Below are 19,982 nucleotides of genomic sequence, written 5' to 3' on the forward strand. Positions count from 1 at the left end.
CCGCCGAGGCGCAGCCTGCGGCCAGCTTGGGAGAGAGCGCAGCGGCGAGGACGGAGGAACCCGGCGTGTGCCCGTCCGCGCTCCTTCCGCCGGTATTGGGGTGCCTTTCCCCCCTTCCCGCGCCCCGCAGCCCGCGCTCCGGAGGGGACCGCCGCCTCGGGAGGAGCTGTTACTTTCCGTAGCCGGCATGAGGCTTCCCGGGGGAATAAGGAGACGCCGCGCTAAGCAACCGGGGAAGTACCTGCCTCTCATCTGTTGCAGCGGAACCCGGCGGCAGGCGCGGTCCCCCGGGCGGCGGTGATGGGCACCCGCTGACTCGTGGCGTGCGTCCGAGAGTGCCTGCATGTCTGGCAAATATGGAGAAAATAAAGTAAAAAATGTGGATAGTGCCTGAGATGGACGACAGCCAGTGAAACAAAACAAACACGTTCTGAAGGGATTTAATTTGCAAACGGGATTGAAAAGGGTGCAACTTCCATGGGAAAATGTGACCTGTTAGAACTACTGTCGGAAGATGCCGGCTGTCAACGCAAACAGCTAAACCAAGTAAGTCCTCATCAACTTTGACCTGTCCTCTTTCTGAGTCTTTGATTACCTTTTTAACCCTCTGCAAAAAGAAGTGCCTATGACTGTCTAAGGTAACTTTTTGCGCCGACGCAAGCAGCCTAAAGCAACATCGTGCGCGCCCTTGGCCCTTGGTGATAGTCCAGAGGAGTATTAGGATCTCTTCTTCCTCTTGTTTGTAATAAACGTATTTTTCCCTGGCAGCCGCTGCCTTGGGGAGCCGCATCCTTCGGTCGCTGGGTGACACCTGCAGCACAGCGGAGCGCCCAGGGGGCCGGAGGGAGCGGGCGGGGGCCGCTCCGCGGGGCAGGAGGAGGCTCCGCATCCGCCACCCGCGCTCCGCACCCATTCCACCCTCGCCCCCGCGGCTGCTGCCGGCGCTGAGAGCGCCGCGGCCCCGGCAGCACCGGGCGGGAGTTCACATGTCGCGCACACGGGTGGGTGCGGGAGCCGCGCCGCGGACCGCCCCTGGTCCCCACGGCGGTGGCGGCCGCGGCTGCGGGGTCCCCGCAGGCGGCTCCTCCCGAGGGGACCTCGCTCGCCGCCGGCGCAGTCCGCAGGAACCCTCCAGGGAGAGCGGGGGTCCTGCCAGCCCCCAGGAGGGACCTGGAGGACTGCGAGGTGCAGGCGGCAGGAGCAGAGCAGGGTGAAGTGGGCCATGGGACGGCTCCTGGAGCAGAGGAAGGGACTGGTGGGTTCATCCCCATCTGGGGTTTACACGGCAAGGCCCTGATGCCTGACGTGAAGGGAGAGAAGCTGTGGTCCTCTTGGGAAGAAGCAGCTGATGCTTTCGAGGTTTAAATGCCGACAGAAATTCAGCACTCTACCAAGGCACGCAACTGTAGTTGTGGCTACAGTTGTCAAAACCTAAAGACTTGTTAATCTAATATTTCTCTGTTTTTACCAGAAAGCATCATTTATGCACTTTTGTTTTACTGGACTTAGTTGCGTGACTTCCTGTTAGCATGGCAACCGAATTTTAGATTTCTCTACGCATGACTTGTGAGATGGCTCTTCCAACATTATAATACCTTTCAGGTTGAAGTAAATAAAAACACCTTCTATTATGTGTTTTTGTTCCAGAGAATGAGTACTCCACAAAAAAAGAAAAAAAATTAAAAAACATAGGTAACAGAGATGCATGTTGGTTTCATCTGAGAAATAAGTAGTTCTAAGAAACAGTGCATGTAAAGATTTTCTTTAGAATGCAGAATAGACAGCGTGGGACATAGTTTAAGTTCTACACACTAAATATCTGTATTACAGTACCTTTAAGTCCACTTTGCTTGAAATTTCAAATTTGATTGTATTGCATAGATATGGAGCATTTCAGTGTTTATGTTACTTGCTTCAAAACCCACACCTGGATAGCTTAGCAAGGATTTCTGTGCAAGCATACTGAATTTTCCATAAATTAACCTCATTCACTTAAGCAATAGTTTTGTGTACAGTGAGGGAAGCCAGGCACCAGTAAGAGTCCTTTAGACCTGTTTTAGAATAGCAAAAATTCTGGAAGACCTGAATTTACACCCCTTTTTTAGACAAGACTCAGAAATAAGCTTTATCCTTCAATATCAAAATAGCTGAAGCCAAACATGGTTTTCCTTTGGTGTTGCCTTCTACACTGAAAGGCCTTAGTCTTGTTTGCAGGATGATGGCATTCTTTACTGTGGGGTTTTTTTTCTCTTTTTGCCTCTGTTATTCTGAGTTAGGAACAGATGAGACTCTATTTGGAAACAGGAAAACAAAAATATGTCTGTCTTTTAAATTTAACTTCAGCCACTTACTCTGAATCTATGTATAGCAGTCATTGCCCTTAAAATAGCTCCAGAAAAAAATTCAATTTCTTCTTATCTCATGCTATTTAGAGGCAAATACTGCTAGCTGAAATTTAAGTGAAATTGAGGTCACTACAGATCTGGTATGATTTTGATTTTCTTTTTGAGATAGCTTTGCTTATCTACTGAAAATGTTGGGTCCTAACCAATGTGGTTCTACTCTTGGTGACAATGGGCTTGCATTTCTTCAGTGTGGAGAGACCACAAAGTGTATATTGAAGGACACACGTAGAGAAAACAGTTAAAGGATTGGCTTTCACCTTTGTGTGTGTGTGTGTGTGTGTGTGTTTATTGCCTGACTTAATTGACTAGGAAAAATATGCATGACTGCTCCTCCAAAGACCTGAGACCTGTCTCCATACCAGTACACTGTTTAATCTGTCAGCTTTTTCTGGGATTTGATTCACTGGAGTGAGATGGCAAAACCAACAAGGAAAATCCTCTGTGGCATCTCTGCTTGCCTCTGGTGGTGCTGGTAGTCAGTGTTAAAAGGGACTGAATTAATTTTGAAAATGATGACTATGTCCCCTTAACTTATCTTACAGAAAGGCAGAATAGAAGCAGGAAGAAAAGACTCTGTTATAACCTGTTAAAAGAAAAAGCAGATAAAAATAGATGGAGCATTGTTCTATTCAGAAATGTAATGGCTTTTTGAGTCTCAGATTTATCATTACTTTTTCTATTCAGTTTTAAGTTGTGTTGGGTTATGTTCTTGTTACTTTTGCAAATATAATGTTTCTTAATTACTGAAGGAGGGTTGAAGGTAAAACTTTGTGTGTAAATCAGTCTTCCATCACCATGTTTTGTGATGAAACAAAATTCCAGAAACCATCTGTTTTATAAGTCCTGAATCATTGAGAAGGGTAAGACAAACTTTATCACACTGCCCTTGCTTTATTACACTGACACTTCTTTAAGTAGTATAGCATAGTGTTAGTGTAACACCAGCAACAATGGTGCCAGGATCCTCATGTCCACTGTGATTTGTTGCTGGGAAAAAAAAAATAATCTCCTGATTAAATGCATATTAATTAATATAGTTTTGTTAAGTGAATACAGGGGAAGGCTGAGCAAATTAAACCTTTCTGTAACAGATATGCATGCAGAAGTCCTTTAAAGGGACATCACCTTTCAGTCAAATAGAATTTAAGACTGTCAAAAGAGAAGCAATTAAAAATAAGACAATTTCTTTGTACAGTGACGTTTTCAAAGGAGTTAAAAGGTTTTTAGTGTGCCACAGAGACTAAAGTAACAAATAAATTACTTCACTATTACATCATGTTCTTCTTGGAGTTGTGGGCTGTTTTGGTTTCATTTGAGGTTTTCCTTCTCACTTCAAACGTCTGCTTTGGTTTAACAGACATATTGACTGATGTGAGACAAAAACTAAAGGGAACCTTGGATAAAAGTTCCTTTTTTTTTTACATATTTTTCAGCAAATATGGGCTGAAGTGGGACAGGAGAACTTCCTTAAATTTGAGTGAATTGTAGGTTTGTCTAAGATTATGAGCCAGTCAAATCTAATCTCTGAAGTCCGTGACAGTTTCTGCAATTTCTTGGTCACTGAGTCTGTGCTCGATATATTAATCTCAAAAGCTTCTGACATACTTGTGTGTGTCAGATGAGCCATTGGAATGTTATAATTATATTATCTGGTATATTATGCATTGGGTAGAAAAGGGAACAGTAAATAGAGAAAGAGTTTTCACTGGGCTTTTTGGGGAAAGAGGTTATGGGATTCTTCTGGAGATGCTTTCCACATATCGTTGGAAACTTCTGAGGATCAAGCAGCTTTTCCTCAGGAGGCAAAGGCCTCCTATTCCACCACTGGTGCATGGACAGCCCCTGAGCATGTGGTGGTGCCCTTAAGCTCTTCCAGTCCTAGCTCAGCATACGCTGGTTTTCTGTGATAAACAGATCTTTCCATTTGGTTTTGGCTTTTTAGAGCGGGTCTGATACCAGTGTTAAGGACCACAAGTACATCCTTCCTTGGCTCAGAGAATCAGAAAGCCTGTGTTACCTGTGTTCATACCCAAGACCCTACTGGCAAAGGAAGTCCTGGGCTCCTCATGTCCTTAACACTGGTATCAGAAGGTGCCAGCTGGTCAGGCAAAGGATGGATCATTTGACTGAGAGCTGGCACCTGGGAGGACTCCAGCCTCCCATAGATCTTGTAGCGTGCAGGCTAACCTGTTGTGGCTACGTTTGATAACCCTGAACTGACATGGAATACCTGTTTGCCAGCTGTCAGGGTGAACCTGGAGTGTCTGTCTTCCTTTCCTGGAAAGAGAAGGGCTGAAGCAGAGAGTAAACCATCTTCTGTATTTTGTCATCTCTTTTATAATAGAACAAGCATACTCCACAGGTGACTGTCTCTCTTTGTTAACCATGCAGCAAACGCCAAGACAAGGAACCTTCCTTCTTAAGATAGATTTGCTGAATCCCAGCTGTGCAGAGCAGGCTGTGGTAGTGCTTCATAAAGGTTGAATAAGCACAGAGGTCAGTAGACACAGGATAAATGGTTGATATAATCAACCTAAAATATACATTTTTAAAAAAACCCCAAAACCATGCATACACATGCACGTGCTCCAAGCTGCTTTACTAACTTTTATAAAATCTGTAAATAGCATGAACTCAAATCTTCTGGAAGTTTGCCAGCTTCCACCTCTGCAATCCAGTTTCCTTTCCAGAATTTTTCAGAACAGAGAGTCTTATGCAAACTCTCTATAATAACTACTTAAATTATAACTACTTAATAACTAAAATTTTTGTCACTTTTCAGCTCAGGTGTCTGGTTGTCGTGTCTGTCAGAGAGAGGCAGCTGCTGTCAAAGAACCCAGAAACTCTCTCAGTGATGGTTAAGTAGTGGGGGTGATTATTAACCCTGGTCATAAAGCATGAATGAGGCATTAATGCAGCTCTGTATCCAGCCCAAAATGTATGGTGAGAAGTTGGCCTGGCCTGAGAGCCTCAGTCCTCCTTACCTCTCACATCTCCTAGAGAGATGGAGGCATTCTGCCTAGGAGATGCTTATTTTTTAACTGATTAGCAGTTTGATGTCAGGCCAGAGAGTACTGGACTGAGAAGACAGAGTACCAAATTTACATTCAGTGAAAATGATATTCCATATTTTTTTCTTCTAAAAATTCATATACTTTAAATTTGTCTCTGCCAATAAGTATTGTATTCTATGCATTGATTTGCTATTCTCATTTCCATTATAAAAAGTAAACCAGACCAATTTACTACTTTTGAGTAAAGGAATGAGCAATAGGATTATAGCAAAAGATGGAGGGTCATATTGTGTCTGGTTTGAAATTACCTGTAGTACATTTCTATATACTAATTTCAATTAAAAAAAATTAATAGTAAATTTTGAAAAGCTCTAAAAAGGGATTTTAGCAGTGAAGGCCTGTGGGATTTTTTTCACCTAGGTCCCACAAATGTGATTGTAATTGTGAACACCATCCACCTACATTCTTTGTATAGTCACTGGAGAGACAGAAACCTCCCATAAGCAAACTGATCTATCCAATTTATACCTGAGAGGAAAGAAATCAGGTATTTATTGTTGCTGATTGTTGTTTAATTTCATACAGGCGAAGTAAGGCAAGATCAGCCTTACTCTAGTGGTGTCAAAAACCCAAACAAACAAATAAACAAACAGTTTCAGAGGAGACATTAAATGGACACTGGTTTTCTTCTAAGGCATCTTAAGATCCTGCTGACTTTCCGGATATTGATGCTGACATCATAGGAATAACAGATGTCTGCAACATAATTTAAACATCCTGTTGTCTGTTGTCAAAATTTTTAGGAGTTTGTGGATGGGTTGAGTAGCTGAAATACAGCTTCTAGTTTTGCCAAGGAAAATGGGAGTGTCAGCTGGACTCTTGCAAAGGAAGAAACACAGTTCTGGGTGCTCACATCCTGCCTCGTCCAAGAGCAAGGTGACTTTTCCAGAGAGAACACATTGTATCTGTGGACCAAGGGAAGGCAAGAACAGATTCTTTCTTCAGATGTTCTCAGCACTGCCAGCACCACAGTGTACCTTAGTCCACTGAGTACAGAAATTATCTCTCAGTGAGGAAATAGTTTTAAGTGATGTTCATGTGGAAATGCTCATTATTATTAAACACTTCAGAAGCAATCCTTTTGCTGCTCTTCAGCACTGATTGCTGAATGGATCCTGCCTATCTTCCACTGAAAAATAGGTGAAATATTCCATTTGTGTTTTGTTTATATTGACAACTTTTTATTTTTTAGGTTGGGAGAGGTACTGGCCATTTCTTTCTGATGATAATGATTTAAAGTTATGAGAGCTGCAGTCAATCCCTTGGATTTGTTTATGCTGGCACAGTGAGTTTGTTTTTCAAATGTGGTGTGTTCCGTAGTGCATTTATACCTGCAACACCACGTGAGCTTTCCCTATAGTGGCTTTAACTAGCTAGCAGATACCCTACAGCAGGAATTTTGGCCATGAATAAAACCAATTCCATGTTGCCTATGGAGCAGTTGTCTAATTTTCCTTAAGCCTCTTAGCTACAAAACTGTCACTCCAAAGGCTGTAACTAACTGTTTGTCTTTGAATTCATCTAGACACTGTAGCATCAGACCTCTGAGTCTGTATTGCCTTTAGAAAGAACTTGGTAACTTCACAGGGTGATTCATATGACATATCTTGAAGGAAATTAATTGCCCTGCAGGGAATGCATTTCTTCCCGTTTGTAATGAAGGAAAATTGGATGACAAACCAGCCTTGGATGTCAGTGTTTTGGATTCCTGGCTTAGTGAATATGTGTCTCGGCTTTATTTCTCGTGTTTTAAATTGGAGTACTTTATTGTGTCACATAATGATTAATAAAGTTTCCTAAGTCTAATATGAAGAATGTGTTGCACTAATTTTTCTTAATCTGTTAAGGAACCTGGTACCTATGACACAGAGATCACATATTTCAACTTGATGATGTAGGCAGGTATTTGCACTAACTCCTAGTCTGTAACTACTCTTGTATTTTCTCATAGAAGGCATCATGCTTCCTACAGAGTAATTACAAAATAGTATTTTTGTCTGTCCACTTACATAAAAATATTTTATTCTTTGTTGTTTAACTTAGTGATAGTAACTTTGAGCATATTTGTTTATGCACTGAGGCCAGTTGTACCAAATACTGATGTGATTTGAGATGATTACATTTATTTTGCTGCAGTGTCTTTATGTAGAACTAAACTTCCACATAACTCTTTCTGTTTTTCTTTTTTTTTTTTTTTTTGTAATTAAAATTTGCTTTTTTCAAAATACTTAAACCAAGCAGATTGAACAGGGGTTTGAAAGTCCCTTCTTTTCAGTATGATTTTGCCCACAGAGGAGGGAAGCAGGGGATGCTCAGTGAGCTGGGTTGCATTTCAGTTCTTGGCCACTAGTCCATCCTCAGAGCTGCACTGACTGACTGAACTAGCTTGTCTGCACAAGCTGGATTTTATAAGGATGGGTTAGGATCAAAGAAGGATTTCTCATTCATCCCCACTGTGCACTCACTTCCTAGAAACCACCCTCCTTTTGCTACTGCTTGTGGTGGCTTTAGGTCAAGTGGGGACTTTTTTCCATCTGAAGAATTCCTTTGGATTAAGTGCAGACAGGATTTAGCTTTAGAGGTTTTTATAGTTTAAAAGATTCTCCAGTGCCTAGGATCTGGATGTATGTCATCTATCTGTTCTGTCCTTTTATTTTGTTAAAGAAGCATACTCTCATAGCAGGGTATTTCCTTGCTTAGCACCCTTAGTGGGGGGTTTCACCAGTGTTGCCTTAATTGATGTGCTCCTGTGCATTCATCCATGTCTCTTATTAACTTCAGATTTCCAACTCACTTGCTCAGTACATTAAGTCCCAAAGCTGTAGGTGAGCTCTGGTTGAGACTGAAGAGATTTCATTTGGCTTTAATGGCACTGAGGTATGTGGGAAAGAAGCAATCAGCTGTCCCTGAGGAGAGGTTTGGGCCAGCAGTACCTTCGTGTGGGTCTGTCAGTCTGTCTGATGAGATATGTTCAAGGAACTCTTTTTTTTGGTTAGTCCTCAGAGCCTTTGAAGTTCTTCAGGGCATTGCTATTAACACCCAAGAAACAAATAATTTAGGACATAGTGTCTTGCACTACCCAAACTCCACATGTCAGGATCCTTGTTTTCAGAAAGAGTCATTGCTGATTAGTGATTCTGCGCAGTGATAATCTACAACCAGGCTTTTGCTGAAACCAAGGTTTGCTGAATTTGGGCAAATTAGCAAGGGCAAGAGTGGGACTTTGGGGAAGATAGAAATAAGTTGACATTTCAAAACAAAAAGTGTTGCCATTTCAGAGCAATCAGGGAAATAGAGGACAATGAAGACCATGACACTTGAGAGACATTAGCACACTCAAGTAGGTCAGTTCATGCTCATCTTCCCCATGATACTCCCAGTGACAGTTAGATAATAGACATCTTTAAGGGCTTGATTTTCTTTTGAAAACATGATGGGTTGGTTAACATGTGTGCTGGGGAAACATGATACTTTAGCCATCTTATTCCATTAGTGTTTTCTTACTGAATTGCCTACTTGCTGTCATTTTAACACTCTTTTCTTAAACCCATTGCTGAAAAACAAAGCCTACAGTAAAAATTACCTAATCCAATCCGCCACCGATGATAGCAATGCTTTATGGCCAGAACATGATGGAATTCATTTTAAGAAATAAGATAATTCCTTCTGATATAACCTTAATTCAAGAAAGTATTCAAGCATAAAGAATTTCTGGTGTTCTACTGAAAGCAGCTTCAGAAGGTGCTTCCTGTTAAGCATTAGCTTCATTCCTCTTCTCAGAATGAGACATTTTCACATTTTCCTTAATCCAGATTTTAGAGTACAATTTGAAAGTTCAGGTGAACATTTTATATATGACAACAAAGAAAAATATCAATAATGCACAAACTAACATCTCTTTAGCAATTGATGTTTGTATGTTGCATGTTTTCATTCTCCCTTGGAAGTGTGACCTTAGATCAGATGTTCAGCTCATTGTTCAAAATATCTCCCATTCCTTTGCCATAACTCCCTGAGAAAACTCCTTTTATGACATACTTTTGTTTTATAAGTAGCTGTCATTTAAGAAGGTCATTTTGTAGCCAAAGATGCCATGTTCAAAAACTCACTCAGCCGTTTTTGCATATTGTAAATGTTCCTAAAATCCCAAAAACTTTGTGCTTTTTCATTTATATTTGCATTTAGTTGTCGGACATTGCAACTATGTGTGCTCTTTGGTCTTAGGGAAATTCTAAGATCACAAGTGAATTTAAGATGGTGATAATGGTCAAAGTTATTCGAAATTGCACCACTCTTATGTGAAATTTTACAAAATACAAAATAAAGCAATTGTGCCTTCTCATCAATCCTACATATGTAAAGATGATGTAATTTTAGAAAATTTGTCCCCTTAGTTTCAAGAGAATTATAGTGCTTTGACAGCTTCTTGTTTCTTCTCAATAATTTAGGAGTTTATGAAAAATACATTGCGTTGACTTTTCCACTCTAATGCAGTCAATGCAATTACAAGTTGTGGAGAATCTAATCTGAAATCTTTTCATTGTTGAGTATTTTAGAAAAATATGTAGTCCTGAAATCTGTTCGTAATTATTGCCATAGCTGCAGCCAGCATCTGTCCTGTGTAATATAAAATTTTCTTCATTCTCTGTCTAAATACCTTTTTCTGTTGTAGTTTAGAGACTCATATATATGGAATATTGATGGAGGGAGGCAGTGAATCTTTGTTTTAAATATACTGCTGTAGCTGACAAGGTCTAAAATCTCACTGTATCTCATTATAAGAATTCCTGCATCTTTTTGTTGCTGGGAAATTGACTTTAAGAGTGAAAATCAAGTAGGAAATGGCATGTTTTTGAACCAAACTTCTTTTTTAATCTTTTGTAAAACATTGAGGAGCCATTCTGAACAGCAATATATAGAATTGCCAAAAACGTATTTCTGTTTCAAGTCTATAGTATATCAAATGAAAAAATATCAGTCTTGAAAGTCTCTACTATAAGCAGAACTCTAGTGTACAATTATATATTCAGTATGTTCAAGCTGTTATTCATACCTTCAGTAAATCCCATAGATTTCACTGAACATAAGGTAACATGGGTTTAACATTTTATCTTCTACTTATGTCAACTGTGAAACCAGACTTTGTATTATAATGGAATGATTTCCAAGATTATGGATGCTCCAATTGTATTTCTGTGCCAAAATTCTCACATTTCTAGATCCTTACAGTTTTGTATGTATATGCATATAGAGTTTTATACACACATGAGAGAACAACACATGGATATGTACATGTAGAGAGAAATATTTATTTGCACTGTGTAACTGACACACATGAAAAGTTAATATTTGCTCTGTTGACTGAGAGAGAAGAGCTACCCAGAGTTCAGTAATACAGCCTGATACAGCCTAATACAGCCTATTGAAGTGTGTGTCTTGTGTGAGCACACACAGAGTTCTATCAGTATCTCGTTGCCCAGGAGTATTTATCTCTCTACACTTGTTCGTAAGATTTAAAAACTAAGTGAGTGAGTCCAGCTCTTGGCCAAGTATGGCTTCTTTGCCACCCCAAACAGAGAAGAGCTCTTCACTTAATGGCAACCTACCAGGACATGGAAAGTTCAGAGGCAGTTACTTTTCTTGTGAATTTAGAGACTCCTAGGAAGTGGAGGCTTCTTGAAGGCCAGCGACTTCTGTCCATGGAGCTGACAGCTCTGACGCTATGCAAACTTAGACCCAGCTCCTATAAAGGAATTTTTTCTCAAGTCTGGTAGCAAATACAGCTCAACTAGGACTAATCTATTATCTTTCATTTTGTTTATTATCCAGAAAGAATTTTTTTTCTTGGTAGACTTTTATGTAGAAGCTATAACTGATGCAATTAAAAGCATAGCAATCTATTAATCAGATTAATGAAAGTCTAACAATAACACTTTAAACTGAACCTTAGGTGAACTGCAGATTACAGGGAAAGCATCTGAAAGGAGGCAGAGTACTCTTGTGCTACACAGTTTCTAAACCTCCTTGGAAACCTGCTTTTGAGTCTGTAGACCAAAGTGTGCATAATATAAAAAACAAAACATGGCCCAGAGAAGCTGTGTATGCCCAATCCCTGGAAGTGTTCAGGTTTGATGGGGCTTTGAGCAACCTGATCTAGTGAGCATCATCCTCTGTCCATGGCAGAGGGGCTGGGACTAGATAATCTTTGATATACCTTCCAACCCATACTTTTTATGATTCTGTGATGTGATCTCTCAGGATCCTGCTGGATGTTTCACAAGGAGTCAGTACAGTGGCAGAAGGCTGTGTTTTGTGATCTCCTTATCTGAGTGCAAGAAGCATTGTGAGGACAGAGGAGGAGGATTCTGTCACAGTGAAAAAGGGGGTTTCAGGGTAAGCAGCATATATCATGTAACCCAATGTAGAAAATGTCATCCAGGCCTGACAGTTTTAGTTGCCCTGGGACATGCACCTGGATATGGTCCTTGTTGATTGATTCAGAAAAACAGTAACTTGAAATCCCTGATGAACCTTTTTTGTTGGTAAAAACAGGAAACACATAGCCAAGATTACATCTTTTTGTCTTAAACCTCTTGATAGTTGCTGGGTTTTTCCCCCCGCAGGGAACTCCTGTGTGGGTGCGGGCAGATCACTCCTTCGTGGGTCCTGTGGAGCGGCTCCTCCCCGTCCACCGCAAGCGCAGTCCCGGATGTATACCGAGAGCATGACCAGGGAGAAGGAGGACTCGAGGCACCGGTGCAAACCCAACTGGGTTTATTTGAGGATTGTCCCAGGGTCCACGGAGGGAGGGAAGCAGGGATACAACTGCAGTTCAAAAGCGCCGGTGCCCGGGTGAGCTCAAGCCCCGAACCGGCGTGGCACCTGGATTTATAAAGGGAAGAGGTTAGGCAGGGTTGGGGTACAAATCAACCAGTGGGGAGGGGGCTCAGAGGAGGGGACAAGGTGGGGTGATCGGGGGTACACCTATAGAAATGTGGGGAGAGGGTGGTCTTGTGACAAGGTCCAATGGGGGAGTGAGGAACAGGGAATATTCCAGAAAGGAGGGAGTGAACTACAACTACAGGTGGTTGATGTTTATACAGTAGAATCCTCCCAGGGTGCCTCCGCCCCATCTTCCCTGTCTCCTTCTCCCACAGTAGTCTCTGCACTCGCCTGTCTACAAAACGCTGAGGAAGTTGCCCTCTTTTTTTGCCTGGACCTTTGAAGTAGCTGTGCAGGGTGGCTGAGTGTAAAAGTACTGGAGAGATCAAAACCAGCCAATCTGTTAGACTTCTCTAGGTAACCATGTTTGAGTCAGTCACAAACTGGTCCACAGAAATTACTTTTCAGTTCTAGATCTCATGCATTTAAAAGAATATTTTAAAGTTTTCAGAACTGTCACACAGAAAAGTTGAATTTCTTCTGAGTCATTGATTATTGTTATCTGTCATCTGCAGATAATTTATCCAGTTCCTTTCAGTGCTAGCTGGTAACTTATATAGTAGAACTGGAAAATTCCTTGATCAAAGATAAGTGCTAAGTGCTACCAAGAGAAAAATAATGGAATGCAAGGATTTGACTTGGGCTGCCAGGTCAGAAATGAAGATGGCCAAAAGCTGCACGCAAAATAGATTTCCAAGCTTAAGTGAAGCCAGTAGCAGCTGTTCTGAAGAACGAATAAAGTCCACACTCATGTTTGCTGAGGTCCATAAAGCAGCTCATTTCTTCATTGCTTGGGTGTTGAATTTTCACAGACATGTTTTCACAGTTCTCTCCTTTAACAGCCTGGTGCTTATTTTATTGTTATTTTATAATAATATATTCAGTTTTAATAATCATAATTATTTTCTGTGTTGTACAAAACCCCCCAAACTGTACAAGGTCTGTCCTAGTGCTGGATGATAAACAAACCTGAGGGAATTGGGGTTTCTTCTCCAGATGGCTAAGCCTTGAATGCCAATACAAATAAACTGAATAATTCTCTTCAGGTAAATAACTTTATTCAAGTATACAAGAGACTGTAACAACCTCTGAAAGTCCTTTATTAAGCAAAAGATCCTAATTCATCATACCTTATTATCTCTGGACTACTGAAAATGGATCTGTTCCTCATGAGTGGGCTGAAGTTTCAAAAATTGTAGCAACTGAAATCCTCATCTTTCCCATTTTCCTCTCTCGCTGTATGGGGTTTCAGTAGTGGTCCGAAACATGAATGCAATTTTGCTATAATGCTAAAACTGGGGAGAGAACATATCCATCATATCTATTTCAAGATAGATATGATTTTTTATTTAAAAATATTAGAAAAAGTAAAGAAGTTGCAACAGGATTAAAGATATAAACTGGATTAGAGATGCGATGAGAAAGCAATAGTAATTAACATCTGTTTGAAAGAAGGTTTAACAGCTGTTTAATTACAAAAAATTAAGAAACTGTTCAAGTAAAACACACAGATTAGGAGGAAGCACACCAGGGAATAGAAGAGTACTGGAAAGATTTCCAAGAGGTTTTTGAAGTTGATAAACTATGGTTTGCTGAAGGAGAAAGGGATCACTACAAATAGAAGATTTAAGATTGAATAGTACAGTAAAGCTCTATCACAGTGATTCAACAAGGTACAAAAATCACTTTATCTGTCATTTCCTAGTGCCAATTAGTGAAAGAGGTACTAGTAATTTGAGAAAAAGCAGTTTTTGGGCTATACAGTAAGTATAGCTATTGCACCTGTAGTGTAGCAGTACTATTGTACTTATACACATGTTAACTCTTCATTGCTTTCTGACATTTAAACAGAAATCCTATAGTAATTAACTTATTTATCATTTCCTCAATCCCAGCCTACCTAGCTAAGTCAAAGTTTGCTTTGCCACTGACTTCAGCTGTGTTATTACTCAAACTACTGAGCAGTTGTAATGCCTTTGATATTTTAGCAACAGTCAAGATTGAGAGACACTGTGAGCGGTGGGACAAACTGCCTTGCTGGGCTGTTGGCAGTAGAGGATGGAACATTTTACCATATACCATTTTGGAGACTTCACTAGAAAGAAATCAAAGGGGACATGATAACGTGCTTAAAATTTCCTGGGAAAGCACAGAGAAAACAAAGTATGATAATACCACTGGAGCCTTAAATAACACTATCTGAGTGACACCAAAAGTCAGCTATGTAGTATTGTGGATGTAATTGCTGAACTGTAGCAGTCCTGGCAGCTTTTGAGAATCAAATGACTCATGTATTTGGGTGGTATAAGATTCTTAAGGGTATTTAATTTTCTCTAGCTGTTGAATAAGAAGCGACACAGACCAAGAGCTACACAGTGTCTTGGCAGTCAAATAGAAAAGACTCCAAACAAAGGAAGAGTTGGAACAGATCCCTGAAAATGAATATAAATATACTGTACTGGAACAAATAGATGGAGCTAGGCAATGAAAACAATATTCTTCTTTTTTTTTTTCTCCAAATAAAATCAATTGAAAGACTACCGTTTGAAGTGTCAAGTGATCTTGCTAATTTGTGTGTTTTTCTGTAAAAATTGTGTTGGTACTTCCTCTAGAAAAAGTGTTGATTTGCTGAGTATCAGATCTGTAAATCCCATTGCTTGTGCGAAGTAACACAATGAACTTGTAAACTGTAGTGGATTACAATCTGGAAGATAATAACTTAAATGAAGAAAATAAGCTGTGTTGATGTTTTGGGAAATTTCTCAACTGATTTGAATACAGCCACAGTCTTACTGCCTGCATCTCGATTTTTTTAAGCTCTGTAGCATGTGTTTAACAGTGGCAAAAAAGTGTATCTATAGACAGAAGTACAGCTACAGAGTACCTTCACTTGCTGTAGGACTCAGCAGGACCCTTCTTTGTCAGATACAGTTTCTCTGTGTTTTGCGATCCTCTGTGGCTTTCTGTTTCACCAAGTCATGCAATCTTCTATGTAGCCCACAGAAAATTTTAGCATCTTCACAATCTTTCAGCAATGAATTCCTCAAGTAGTTGCTTGAAGTCTCATCAGCTCTTTCTTTTACTTGAACCTGACTCTTACTGCCTGTTTGATTGCTTCTGGATCTCATATCCGAAAAGCCAATGAACAAATAATCCATGTCTGTCCTTTTCTTGTCACCAGTAATTACACAGACCTGCATTATACCTTCCATCTGTTCTTCTTTCACAGAGGTAAGATTTGTACCTTATTTAGTCATTCTGCTTCTGGAAGGTCTTCTGGAGATTTAATCATTCTGCTGCTCTTGTCTGAAGGTTTTCCAGTACTACTGGCTCCTTTTTTTGAGATAAGGAGCCTAGAAGTGCATGTTCAATCCTGTATGCCACCCTGAAACTACAGACACATACACATTTGCATTAGTATGAGTGAAGCAAATTCTGTTTGACCGGAAATGGGCATGGTAATTAGAGAAAATTCATCTCAGCTTTTGGGAACCATGACTCCAAAGTGTTTGTCTTGTCCCTTTTTATAAAATAAGAGTTACAGAGTAGTCTTCTTTTCCTGAAGCCAACTTGGCAGAGGTAGCTGAGGCATGTAACTGGTTATAACTCATTTATGCATAGACAAGAAAAGAAGATTTATAAAATGTCTTGTGTTTTGTTTATGTCAGTCTATTTCAATGCTGGGAAGATAACTTTTATTCTGCTAATTGAAATGAAGATCAAACAGTGCTGCAAAACCTGAATCATTACCTTGTAGAAATGCTTGCTAATGCTAATAATCAGTCCTTTAGTCCTGTACATGTGTTAAAATTCTGCTTATTACTCACTGTAGCATATGGATCTAATGGAAATTGTGGAAGAGCTTTTGTTATCCTCTTGAATTTTCACAGTCTCTGCCCAGCTGAACTTGTTGTTCTGAGTTTGTTAAAAATGTATCTCAGGCTGTGGAACTGTAGAATTTAAGAGAATAGGAATTTACTGAGTCATATAATATTGAAAATAAGAGTTGGGAGACTACTCACTGAGCCATGCAGAATCCACTGTTCTTTTCTGTCTTTCTCACTCTAATTACACATCTCACAAAGTAAAAATCCCTCTTTTTCTTCAGACTTTAAGTTTATAATTTAAGTGTACATGTTTCTCTTCAAGACATCCACAGAAAATAAATCAGAGATTCTTTAGCAAAAAGGTTAAGTGTTCGGTTGTATTTCCGCTTTGTCTGTTGGGTATAGGAGCCATCATTTAATCTCGTTTCTCTCATATCTACCTGAAAATTTACAATTCATAATTATGCATTCATAATCAGGTTCCCCTCAGCTGGCAGTGACAGAAACATAACCCATGGGCTTGTACAGTTCTCATTTTCACCAGAATAATGTTTGAAAGCTCATGCCAAAGAGTGATGTCAATTCCTTAGCACTGAAAGGTGTTATCTTTGCTATTGTATATAAGCAGCCAAAGTGGAGGGACGCCTGAGTAGGCAGAAAGCCCATGGTCAATACATTTCCAAACTTTGAGGAACTATTAAACTTGAAGGTGTTTCACTGTATTATAATGGATTTTTAATTACAAGCAATACAAAAATAATTTGATTCTGTCGTGCTTCTCTGCGACAGAGCATTAGAGATCTTGTAGTTCAGAATTGCCACAAAGTCTGTGTCTCATGTCACTGTATAATCTGAACCGAGCACCACTTTGTGTTTTTCATTTTGTCGTGTTGCTGGGTTCTTTGCTCAGCCACTGTACTGAAAAGCTTATTCTGCTCTTGATATGTTTTTATATGGGATTGAAATATTCACTTGATTCCAGCAGTGCTCAGCATCTTGGTCTTACTGATATAGATCACACTCTCTGACAACTTTGCAAACCCTTGGGATGTCACACATTTGCATTACTCTTTCAGAAAGAAAAAGACTCAGCCTGCATTGGTTCACTTGGGTCCTTACCCAGGCTGCAGTCCTTCATGTACTATCCCAGCACGGGTCCCTTCCATGGGGTGCAGTCCTACAGGAAAAGGCTGCTCCAGTGTGGATCCCTCATAGGGTCACAAGTCCTGCCTGGAAATCTGCTCCAGTGTGGGCTCACCTCTTCATGGGACCACAGGTCCTGCCAGGAGCCAGCTCCAGTGCAGACTTCCCCCAGGGTCACAGCCTCCTTTGGGCACATCCATCCACCCGTGGAATAGCGTGAGTCTTCTTCACAGAATTAAGTAGGTCTCTTGCATCCTGATGGACCTCCCAGGGCTGTGGAGCACAGCTGCTTCACCATGGTCTGTACCACTGGCTGCAGGGGCATCTCTGATCCAGTACCTGGAGTACCTTCTCCCGCTCCTCTTCACTGACCTTGGTGTCTGCAGGGCTGTGCTTCTCGCTCCTCTGTCCAGCTGCTGTGGTGCAGCCATTCTTCCTCTTCCTAAATATATTCTCTCAGAGATGTTGCCACTGTCACTGGTGGGCTTGGCCTTGGCCAGCAGTGGGTCTGTCTTGGGACTGGCTGGCACTGGCTCTGTTGGGCATGGGGGAAGCTTCTTGCAGCTTCTCACAGAAGCAACCCCAGAGGTTTCCCCTCATCCCCCTGAAAATCTTGTCATGCAAACCCACTGCAGCGCAAGGCTTAGCTCCCCTAAACTCATGCAAGTTCAAAACCTGAATTTCTTACATTACATCCTAATGTCTCTCCAATTAAAAGGTCTCAGTTCTGATTTACCAGTTTCTTCCTTTTCTTTTTGATGTCATTGTACCTACCTACTATGGTCCAAAGCAGATGTTGTTTATCCTCAAGAATTACATTTTCTAATGGCATAGTTATTATTAATAAAAACACATTGTAACAGAGGGATCAGTCAGTGATGAGTTACATCTTATCTAGTTTTATGAACATGAATAAAGAAATAGACATCCAAAATTTTTAGTTATTAATTGGTGTAAAATTAAAAGTAAGCATTTTTCCATTTTAAGGCTGCTTGGGATGAAAAAGTATTTACACATATATTTTGGACTATCAATATAAGTTATTAGCTCATGCATGAGAATCAAGAGTGAGTCATAAAGAAACAGGGGAAAAAAGAATTCCTATCAGCCAGACTAAATAGACCACTCTGCTTCATTAGTACTGCTAGAAGTGTATCTCATGAAGGAACAAAGCACAGAGGCAGACATTGGAAATGTATTCCCAAGCAAGGCATCTCGATATTGCAATTGCCAAGTATGGTCTGTTTGCACTCATCATAAATGTCAATGCTATGACTGGAAGAGAAGAGGGAAGAAGAGGGCAGGGAAACCAGCAGGACTCATAACAGTGGCAGACCATGGAGTAAGTCATTCTTCGTGAAATGGACTGCTTATGTTACTGGAGATGAACGTGTATCTCATTCTCATTATCAGACTATGCATTTCCATGGTGTAAATAATAACTACTGCCTTGGAAAAACTTCTCATACTTTATAAAAGGAAATGAAAACTGCAGATGAATATGGTAGGACTGCACATTTCATGTTGCCGGCAGTAAAAAGAAAAAATACCAAAAGGAATAGTCATAACCCATGCTGAGTTAATGGTGGGACTCAATGATCTCATCTTCCATGAGTCTGTAATTTGGATTTTTTGTAGTGCTTTCGGTATGTGGTCAGAAAAGTTAAGAACTGAAAGACCATATATATAAAAAATACTGCCAGGGATTACTTCCAAAGCAGAGACTGTAGCAGACTTACAGCAGTGAACAGTATAGTAAGCACTGTAGTATGTGGGTGGTGCTACTTCTGCCATTTATAGGCAATAAATACTATTCCCTTTTGGTTAAGAAAGAATACTTAAAATTGCAAAATGGTTGTCATAGTGTAACCAAGAAGCCAACTTTTAGAAATTGTACTACATGGCTTGTTGTATATAGCTAAAGAATCTAACATTGGACAATTACTTTTTATGGACAAAATTTCTAGATATTTTAGCCCAAGGCAGATTTAAATATGTGGGAAAAGGTTGCTTGCAATGAGAAAAAGTTTAAAAATTTACACAGCTTTATTTGAAAATAATCACATCTGTGCTGTTCACACAAGTGATACTAAGTACCAGAACACACCTCCTAATTTTTCCCTAAAAAAAAGGAATTATTTTTTAATTGAAATTATTTTCCTAAGGGAAGTGCTGGCTTATGAAATTGAAACCATCCAAGTAGTCTGGGAGAATACATTAATTTTGTGTAGAGCTTCATTTCATTAACCATTCTTACAGAAGGCCAGCATTTTTCTTGCATGGAGTTACCTCCAATATCTGTTTATCTCTGCATGTTTTCGCTTGAGATCCAAAATTGTTTCAAACATTTCATAAGAGCATCTGGTCTGTAATTTTGAAAACCTCTACGTGTTTTTTGTTTAATTCATATAATGATAGAATCTCAGAATTGTTTGGTTTGGAAGGAACCCTAAAGATCATCTTGTTCCAACCCCACTGCCATGGGGCAGGACACTTTCCTATTAGTCCAGGTTGATCTAAGCCTGGCCTTTAAGACATCCAGGGTGGGGAATCCATAGCTTCTCTGAGCTACCTGTTCCAGTGCCACAACC

General features: G+C 40.3%; 1 protein-coding gene across 1 annotated transcript in view; it reads left to right on the forward strand.

Annotated features, from left to right (window-relative positions):
- Nucleotides 1-46: 46 nt before the first annotated feature.
- TRPC4 (transient receptor potential cation channel subfamily C member 4) overlaps nt 47-19,982 on the forward strand; it is a 132,057-nt gene continuing 112,121 nt past the window's right edge. The window contains exon 1 of the mRNA XM_036385845.2: nt 47-546. The gene's annotated coding sequence lies outside the window, so the exon portion shown is untranslated. The remainder of the gene's footprint in view (nt 547-19,982) is intronic.

The sequence above is a fragment of the Molothrus ater genome, chromosome 2 (genome assembly GCF_012460135.2).
Source record: "Molothrus ater isolate BHLD 08-10-18 breed brown headed cowbird chromosome 2, BPBGC_Mater_1.1, whole genome shotgun sequence".
NCBI lineage: Eukaryota > Metazoa > Chordata > Aves > Passeriformes > Icteridae > Molothrus > Molothrus ater.